Below are 8,767 nucleotides of genomic sequence, written 5' to 3' on the forward strand. Positions count from 1 at the left end.
CCTGGGTGGTGCCCTGGGGAACAGAGCCTCCCTCAATTCCTGCTGGTCCTCCCTGGTGAGTTTATAGATGGCCACCAGTTCCCCTCTCATGGAGGAGGTCCTTCTCTTGTGGAGGCTGAATAGATTCAGGCTCTTTAGCTTCTCTTCGTAGGGCCTGACCCGCTGTCCCCTGACCATGCGAGTGCCCCTCCTCTGGACCCTCTCCATGCTGTCCACATCCCTCTTGAAGTCTGGCGCCCAGAACTGGACACAGCACTCCAACTGTGGCCTGACCAGCACTGCACAGAGGGGAAGGATCACCTCCCTGGACCTGCTTGTGATGCATCTGTAGATGCACAGCAAGGTGTGGTTGGCCTTACATTGGCAGCTCATGTTCATCCTGGAGTCAACAATGAATCCAAGATCCCTTTCTGCCACTGTTTGACACGAGGAGTGTTCCCCAGCCTATAGGCGTGTTGCTGGTTCCTTCTCCCTAGATGCAGCACCTGGCACTTGTCTGCATCGAACTCCATCCTATTCTCACTTGCCCACCTCTGTAACCTGTCTAGATCTAGCTGGATTCTGGCCCCCCTGGCTCCCCCGCTCAGCGTGCCCACCTCGCCCCACAACTTGGTGTTATCAGCGAATTTCCACAGCGTGCCTTCCACACCCACATCCAGATCACTGATAAAGATGTTGAACAGTGCAGGCCCCAGGACCGAGCCCTGGGGGACCCCACTGCCCACAAACAACCTGTCTACCACCACTCTCTGGGTGCAACCATCTAGCCAATTTGCCACCCATCTGACTGTGTAGGCACAGTTGCCTAGTTTTTTTAAGAGAATGTGGTGGAAAACCGAGTCAAAGGCCTTCTTAAAGTCCAGGTAGACGACATCCACCTCGATGTCCTCGTCCAGGGACTTTGTGACCTGATCATAAAAGGAAACCATGTTAGGCAGGCAGGATATGCCCTCAGTGAACCCATGTTGGTTGCCCCTGAGCATTACCTCCCCTGCTGGGCCCTTGCAGATATGCTCCTTGATGATTTTCTCAAAGGTCTTCCTAAGGACCAAGGTAAGGCTGACTGGTTTATAGTTGCTGGGGTCCTCCTTTCTCCCCTTCTGGTAAATAGGGACCACATTGGCCCTTTTCCACATTGGCCCTTTTCCCACATTGGCCCGCTGGTATCTGGCCAGAGCCCCACAAGCACTCATAGACTTGTGCCAGGGGTCCTGCTATGACCCCCGCCAATTCCCTCAGCACCTTTGGGTGAAGAGCCTCTGGACCTACTGATTTAAACATGTCCAGCCCCTCCAGAAGTTCCCTAAATAGTATGTCCCTGACCCTAGGCATGGCGGTGCCTCCCCTGGATCTGTTCGTAATCCTAGTGGGGGAGATGTCTTGGACCCTGTCCAGGAATATGGAGGCTAAGAATTCATTAAAGAGGTCAGCTTTTTCATTTGCTGCAATCACCAGATTGCCAAGCCTGTCCTGTAGGGGCTCCACATTACCCAATGCCTTCTTCTTACTCCCTATGTATTTGAAAAAGGACTTTTTGTTATCCCTAATTCTGGTCACTAGCCCTGTCTCCATCTTGGCCTTGGCCTTCCTAACAGCTTCCCTGCAGTCCTGAGCAATGGAGGTGTAATCCTCCTTGGTGATCGCCCCTTGCTTTCACTGTTTGTACGTCTCCTTTTTTGCCCTCAGGCATTCTTAGATGTCTTTGCCAAGCCATGGGGTTTTTTTTTAGCACTCCTAGCCCCCTTGGTGCTCATTGGGACTGACTCCCTTTGAGCTCGGAGGATCGTCTCCTTGAGGAACAAGCACCTGTCTTGGACTCCCTTCTCACCAAAGCTCCGAGACCCCAATGCCTCTTCTACTAACCTTCTTAGTTCGTTGCAGTCGGCCCTCCTGAAGTTGAGGACTTTTGCCTTGCTGCTTGCTTTCACCACCCTGCACGGGATAGTAAATTCCAGCAGGCGATGATCACTAACACACACGTGGTCGAGTACTCGCAGACCCCTCACCAGGTCGTCGCCTGTGACAAGGACCAAGTCCAGCAAGTCATTTCCCCTGGTGGGGCTGTGCACCTCCTGGGTATGTGGAGGTCCTGTATCCTGGCTAGGAAACTATGTGAGTAGTCAGACCTGGCTGACTGCTCCTCCCAGCAGGTGCCTGGGTAGTTTAGGTCACCCATGGCCACAACATCCCTTGTTCTTACAGCCTCCGTGAGCTGACCTGAGAACTTCAGGTCCAGCTTGTCCCCCTGGTGAGGCAGGCTGGAGTAGATGCCCACTATCAAGTCCCTTTCACCATGACCCCCTTGCATTCTCACCCAGAGCACCTCAGTTTGCCCCTCTTCTGACCCCATCCTGACCATTGAGGACGTGTATTGCTCTTTGATGTAGAGCACTACATCCCCACCCCACCTTTCCCTGCTTTATACAGCCTATAGCCCCTGATGTCCACTGTCCAGTTGTGGGTAAAATCTCACCAGGTTTCTGTAAGCCCCACTAGATCTGGGTTTTTGCTAGCTAGCAGGAGGGTGAGTTCCTCCTGCTTATTCCTCATGCTTTGAGCATTTGTGTAGAGGCATTTGAGGCCTCCTGTAGGTGCATGTACCGCCCCCTTGTTCTTAAACCTACCCTGGCCCCTGTCACTTATCTGGGTACTACTTGCACACATCCCCTGGCTTGATGACGAAGTGTCCTCATGTTGCTCTGCTTCCCCGTCCCCCAGCTAACCTATTTTAAAGCTTGCCATATGAGATCAGCCAGCCTGGAAGAGAAAACACACTTAACTTTCAGGGAGAGATGAAACCTGTCCCACCTGAGCATGTCCTCTGTATGGAAATGTGGGTCATGGTCCAAGTATCCAAGGCCCGCCTGGTAACACCAGCTCCGAAGCTGCTGGTTGACTTCACCGATGCATGCCTTGTGGCGCCATCCGCATCTGCTGACTGGAAGAATAGAACAGGTCTCCTGAGACCTGTTTACTTGACTGCCATCTAGAAGGCCAGCCACATCTTATTTACAAATATTTGCTCATCCTCACCTTGTTCTTGCACATGCCTGGCCACCATGGACAGTGTCCTGTCATTTTCCACAAACACCCTTGCAACGTCTCTCAAGATGGCCAGTAGATTTGTTTCTTGGCCTGATAAACATTTTTATGGTAAACCTGGTATGATAAACCTTTAGATGGTAAGGAACTATTTTCTCCCCAGGCTGCCTTTACAATTTTTACCATAACTCCTGCTGTCAGCTTGTCTGACTTTTGTACCTGGTTTAGGGAATAGAGCCAAGCCCATAAATTATTCCTGTAAGGGTCCCATGTTTTTAGCAGTGATAACTGCCTCCTGTGCAGATAGGAACTGACTAGTGTGGGTGGTCGTTTGCCTATTTTTCCCCCCACCATGCTTGCATGACAAGTGTACCTTTTAACAATAGGAGCCATAGGTGCCTGACAAGCATTGTTTAACCCTTGCAACTCGCTCCTAAAGGGAGAATACACAGATGGTTGACAGGGAGTTGCACCCCAATGATCATCTTCATAATCATAATAGAGAGGATCTAGGTTTGGCCTGTCATCATCCCAGTCTTCTAACTAATTTTTGGTAGACCCCTCCCCCCATACATTCTTGCTGTACAGCTGCCATAATTCCTCATGACTCTTTAAATAAGCTTCAATTTCCTTCATTTTCTGGCGGCACCGATTGATCAGACCCAGTTCTACCTTGAGAATCTTTTCAAATGGCCCACACTGTGCTTTTTTCATCCGGTGCCTTCTGTTTCCACAGTGCTATTTCTTTATCTGCTTTCTCCTTTTAGTTCTGGAGAATTTACACATGATTTTCTAATTTTGCAATTTCCAGTGTGTCTTTTAAAGACATCCCTTGCACTGCATTCATTCGTGCCTGTGTGACGGCTGCTGCTTCCCATAGTTTCTCTGTCTCACTTTTTGCAGTCTTAAACTACTATTCATTTTGTTGTACCTCTTTAGTTAAAGCTTTGTATGTCAATAACAACCCTTCCAGAGTGACTCATTTCCTTCCCTTTTTCCTTGTGCAGGATTTATGCCCAGAGACTATCCAAGAAGACCACTGATCACGTAACTGCAGAAATGCATCTGGTACACAGAACACATCTTTATCCAAAGATCCCAGAGTAGTTTGCCTGCCACCCATTTCTCTAGCTTTGACAGCTCTTTTCTCACTGAGCCTGCTATCGGGTTAATCCAAGGGGTGTGTGTATGTGTGTGGGGGTGGGGAGGGGTATGCTCCTGAACCTAACTGAGTCTGAGCACCCTGCCTCAGAAAACAAGTTTTGCAACCCTTAAATGCAGTGCTTAATAAAACCTCTCATTCCAAGCGACTTCAGTAGGACCCACCTGGGGACACACAATCTGTTCCTGGGCCTTAGTGTTAGAATTTAGGTGGTGGTATTGTGGTCATGAAAATGGGTTGAACAAGAACAGTCTGTTCTCTGAAGAAAGCCTTTATTGTGGACAGCAATTCACAATGTTAAGCATAAGACAAAAAAACCCAGAAAACTTTGCCTAAGCGAGGACCAAAAAACTATGATACCAAAACAACCCAAACTGCTGAAGTTAAGATGCAACAAAAGAAGATAAAGAAACAGGAGAAAACCTTGCTCCCCTGTTACTCTCATTGCCCCCATGTCCCTCCCGTTACTCCCATGTTATCTGCTCTGGCTTCTCTTTCGTACTTCTGTGTTGCTCTGGTTACTCCCCTGTTGCTGGTGTTACTCCAATGTTGCTCCTATATTATTCTCATCACTTCTGTGTTGCTCTTGTTACTCTCATGTTGCTTGCATGTTGCTGTGGTTACCTCCCCACCTTTATTTGACAGTGGCAGGCCTGGGGGTGCCCAGGGCCCCTGCACCCAGCTTGGCTCATGCTGACCTCTCCTCCTGTCTCTTGCTGGGTTTCCAAGGCAAGACAGGCCCTTCTGGTCCCCTGTGCATCGTGGGCACTCAGGTAAGAAGACCTCCCTTTGGGAGGGCGGTGATGGGAGTGGGGGGGCGGTCAGGTGCTGGGTCTTGTTTGTACATGGTTTCACGTCTCCCTCCTGCACCCTGCTGGTGAGTCAGGTCTCATAAGGGAGCGTGGACACCCAGGGCCCCCACCCCCTGGACCTCCTGGTAAGCAGGGGATGCCAGGCCCCTCTGGCAAGGAGGGAACCAAGGTAAGAGGCTGGGGGGCAAGTAGTGGGGGGTGGGGGGTCTAACAGAAGGTGCCCTCAGCATCCCAGGGGAATGTTGTGCTATAAGGGGTGGAGTCCAGCAGGGGGTGCTCTGCCCAGCTCCGGCACTTGGGGCTTTGTGCTCTGATCAGCTGTGTCTTTTGGACACCGCACACTTGCTCGCACTGTCACAGCCAGGCTGGGGCAGGCCTCAGGGGGGTTCTGGGAGGCGTGTGCATGTGTGTGTTGTGGGGGGGAGCAGGAACACTTGTCTAATTTTCTCTGACCTGCATTGCGGGGAGGGCCCCCACTCCACCGACTCCCCTGGCAAGGACAGCAAAGCCAAGCTACGCAGCTTCTCCGGTGAACGGGGGCTGTCCAGCACCCCAGTAAGTGCCCCCACCCATGCACTGGTGCTGCTGGGTTGTGACATCTGCTTCCCCCATAAGAGGGTGGAATTGACCTCAAGGGCACCAAGGGGCTGACCGGACTCCCAGGACCTGCAGTGAGTACAACTCCCTCTGGCTCACTTGATCCACAGTGACCTTGGTGACCCCAGAGACTCACCCTAATCCCTCCCAGGGGATTCCCCAGTGAGAGAGGTGGCTCTGGGCAAGAGAGCCCTGTTGGCCTCCCAGGGAGACCAGGACCCCACCCCAGCCCTGCTGGAGGAAAGGGTGTTCCCATGAGTACTGTGGGTGAGGGGACTGGATACCTGGGTTACATCCCTATTTGGGGTGGGAACTTGGTGGATTAAAGCAGGGCAGGGGGCTGGGAGCCTGGACAGTTGGGTTCTCCAGTATGGGGAGGGCAGGGGTATCAGGTGGTTAAAACTGGTTGGGGTTGGGGGGAGCTGGGAGCTCTGGACACCATTCCCAGATGTTTGGTTTCTGTCTCCTGTTTTGGGAGAGGACATGGGGGTGGTCAGGCAGTGGGTGGCTTGGTGGATGGATGGAGAGGCAGAGGGATGCAGGATGGGCAGATGGTGAATGGATTGATGGATGGATAGATACACTGTAGGTGGATGGATGCGTGATTAGATGGAATGGTGCATTGGGATGGGGGAATGATTGCATGGATGGATGGATGGATGGATGGATGGATGGATGGATGGATGGATGGATGGATGAAAGAGGGAGTTTGTTTGGGATGGGTGGGTGGATGGATTGGAGGGTGAGTGAATGTGTGGGATGGGAGTGGGGATGGATGGGTGGATGATAATGGAGGTGTCTGATGGATGGGTTGTTGGATGGATGGATGATTGGGGGTGGATTGGTACGTGGGATGGACAGATGTATTGGTGGGTGGATGGCTGCGTGTATTAGGGGTTTGTAGTTGAATGGTTGCACTGCTGGATGGGTGGGCCAATGTCACATCTGAAACCCAGAGGCGAGGAGCCAATGCCTCTGGGAAGGTCCTTGTCATACAGGGGGCTGCTACAGAGAGACCTGTCCCTGCCTGCCATCCACAGTGTCCCCTACCCCTAGGATTGGGGCTGCAGAATTGGCTGACCCCCCACCAGCTCACATCAGCACCATGGACAGATTGTATGGGGCAGCAGCCGGAGGGCGGGGGTGGCTTCTCCAGGCCTCTCTGCCCTCCTAATGATCAGGCCTGAGTCCTGCTGGGGGGTGGGGGTGGAAGACATCTGCTCCTTTCTCAGCCAGTGCCCCCAGGGTCCATTTATCTCCCTTCCCCCAACTCACTCATGTCAGGTGCCAGTCCAGTTAATGAACAGCTCTTCCTGCCCACGAATCACATGCAAATGAGCCTGACTCTGAGTGTATGATGTCATCATTGGACCCCCACACCCAGTGGATGAAGGAAAGGACATTTGTACTGCACTTTTTAAAAATAATTTAAAAATTAATTCTATTACTTAATGGAGTCAGTGGCTAGGATCCCTTTGTGGTGGGGGTGGGGGGATGTCACCTCTTGCTGGGGGAGCAGACAGGGAGGCCCAGCTCGAGACTCAGCGGGTAGGTGGGAGAGGAAAAGAGATGAAATGAGGATACAGTAAAGCAAAGTGCATTTTCTGGAGCGTGATGGGGAAAGGGGCAGCCGCCTCAGCCCTTTGGCCTTGACAAGTGGCAGAGGTGGTGATGCCCTAGGTGCTGGCGTGGTGGCCTGTGTAATGTTTTGTAAGTAATTTTTAATGGCCTATTGTAATATATAATCTATAATTTTGCCACTTTTCTTGCGGGGTCTGTTTCCTGCTTGTCTTCTCTCCTTCCTGCCCCCAACTATCCTTTCTGGGATGTCACACCCTTTAACCCCCCTGCACACACCCAGACCTCCTTATACACTCCCAGATGCCCCAACACATCCCAGAGCCCCCTATACACTTCCTGACCCCACTACACACCCCCTGGGACCATAGCCTTCATTGCCTTGTCTAGTGTGCTGCCAGACATAGCAATGGCAGGCCTATCCCCGGGGTGGAGCTGCTGTGAGCTAACCACCTTTGCTCCACCTGTACCGCTGTTTAAAGAGACATCTCTCCACACCCAGAACCACAGGGCGCACATGGATGAGGGATTCTACATTGATGGGTCTTCACTTTTTTTAGGATTAGGGCATGCCCTGCTAGCATCAAGACACCCCCTGTAAAACTCAGTGCACCCTTGTTAGACTTGAGGCATCTGCCCATTAGATTCAAGATGCCACCACATTAGACCGAGACACCCCCTGCCAGGCTCAGCACATCCTTGTTAGGCTTAAGGCACCACCCCCTCAGGTTACCCGGCTGGTAGACTCAGGTTACCCGTCCCGTTAGGCTCATGGGCGCCCATGTTAGGTTCAAGGCATCCTCTTGATAGTTTAAGGTACCCCGCTATTAGGTTCAGGGCATTCCCATGTGAGGCTCAAGGCCCCCCGCCTCAGGAAATCCCAGCTCTTAGTTTTCACTCCTTTGTTTCTCATTGTGGAAAAATAACACAGAGGTTTTTGTTCTATGGCAAAGGGCTCTGAAAGTATCAGCTTGGCAGAGATCTCATAGCATGGTGGGTTCTTGTATGAAACTACTTGGGTTGATCCGGTGACTTGTATATGTGCACCCAGTGCGGCTACTGTGGTGGCACCCTGCAAGGAGCCCAAGGCACCCCAGCTGAGAATCCCCGCTCAAAATCATCCCCACCCAGAGAATCTTCAACCCCTTCTTGAACCCCTCCAGTGATGGATGGTCCATAGCTTCCCCAGGCATCTAGTTTACTGCCCCCGGCTCTAGCACAGAAGATATTTCCCCTGATCTCCAACCTAAACCAACTTGGCTGCAACCTCAAGCTATGGGGCCACATCTTGGTCTCCATAGCAAAGCAGAAACAGTGCTTTCTCTCTTCTTTCTGGCAGCCCTTCCGACTGCTATCGTGTCTCCTCTCCTGTGCCTTTTCTGCCAGCTGAAAGTGCCCAGTTCCTTCAGCTCCTTGTAGGCCTTGCTTCCCAAGCCCTCCATCATCCTTGTTGCCCTCTCAAACATCTCCATGGCCTTGTTAAATGTGGGGCCCAATACCTCACCTGACGCTATAGATCAGAGTAAATCAGCATGCAGCAGACAGGTGCTATCACCTCACATCTGGCACCTAAAAT

Source organism: Alligator mississippiensis, chromosome 11 (genome assembly GCF_030867095.1).
Source record: "Alligator mississippiensis isolate rAllMis1 chromosome 11, rAllMis1, whole genome shotgun sequence".
NCBI classification, from domain to species: domain Eukaryota; kingdom Metazoa; phylum Chordata; order Crocodylia; family Alligatoridae; genus Alligator; species Alligator mississippiensis.